We start from the raw sequence: 1,422 nt of genomic DNA, 5'->3' as shown, positions 1-1,422 counted from the left end.
GGACCTAGTCTGTCTGCCAGGGCGACTGCTCTCTCTTGGTCCTTGGTCTTACACCTCGTGCATCTCTTGCTTTTCTGTGAACGTGGCTCGTTGTCCTGTGCGTCTCCGTCTCCGCCTTCCTTTTAATTTTCCTGGCTGGTAGGTTACCTTCTGGGTTCCTGCTGCTCTCTGTCTCTCTTTGGCCTCCTAAGCTTCTGTCAGTGCTTTCTTCCCTGTGTCCCTTTTGTCTGGAAGAGCCCAAAGAAGTCTGGGGAATGGAATTGACCTTGGAAGAGGATCCCAGGGGTGGAAGATGGGAAAGAACAGAGAGCCAGGTGTCCCCCACTTCTTCCTTTGCAGGAACTGAGACTGGAAATCTCACACCTGGAGGAGCAGCTGAGTCAGACTCATGAGGGACCAGAAGAGTGAGTGGAACATCGAGGGTAGAGGAGGCAGGAAGGGAGCCCAAGGGCAGAGACCCCCAGCCTCCAGCCCCAAGGCAGGCAGGGCGGCAACCCCAGCATCAGCCGACTGACAGGTGGTGGGCAGCCACGGAGGCAACCTTCCCCCTCCTGACTGTGTGGCCAGGATACCCGAAGGGGCTCAGGCAAGAAGAGTGGACTGGACCAAGCTGCCGTCCCCATCACTGGGCATGGAGATCCAGGCCATTCGGCAGGTGGGCCTGGCACTGGCCAAATGCCCCAACCCACTGCCAGATACACCTCTGACCCAGCCCTCTCACCCTACCCTGTTCCCCACAAGAACCGTCAGTCCCTAACCTTATCCCTAATCCACTCCTTGGTCCTGGCACCAGCCCCTTCCTGGGTCCTGCCTTCACCCACTTCCTAGCCTAGCCTCACACCAGTTCCCTCCACGCCCATCCCCACACCTCAGCCATCTCTGACCTGTCTTCTGCCTTAATCTGGCCCTCCCTGACCTCAGAAACAACTTCTCCTCTCCCAGAAACAAGAAGTGGCAGCTGCCGATCTCTCCAGCCCTCTTTGTGGGGTGTGGCGGTGGGAGGAAGGCGTCAAGGAAAGTGATGAGGAAGCTGAGTTTCTACCTGAAGCCCCGACTGAGGGACAGGTGAGCACAGGAGGGGCTCTGAGACCACGGAGTCCAGAGCTGGCAAAGGGGCCCAGGACGCCATGCGCCTGTGCTGTTCCCCATTCAATAGGTAGATGGTGACTGAGGGACCACTGGTTGCTGGACACGGAGCCCAAGCGATTTGGGACACCATCCCTGCCCTCTAGGGACGGGCCTGCTAGTGTGGTAGACAAACGCGAAGAAAGCAAACACGCAAATTCCTTTGTGGTCGTTACCCTTGTTGTTTAGGAAACACTGGCCGAAATCACTTCATTTCATATGATTCTACCTCGGAAAGCAAATTGTTCTTTCCGATGCCATAAAGACACATTAAGCATTTACCTTTGAATACAACGC

This window comes from Pteropus vampyrus, unplaced genomic scaffold, assembly GCF_000151845.1.
Source record: "Pteropus vampyrus isolate Shadow unplaced genomic scaffold, Pvam_2.0 Scaffold1507, whole genome shotgun sequence".
Classification (NCBI taxonomy): Eukaryota; Metazoa; Chordata; class Mammalia; order Chiroptera; family Pteropodidae; genus Pteropus; species Pteropus vampyrus.
The sequence above is the reverse complement of the archived record's forward strand: the minus strand, read 5'-3'. Positions refer to the sequence as shown.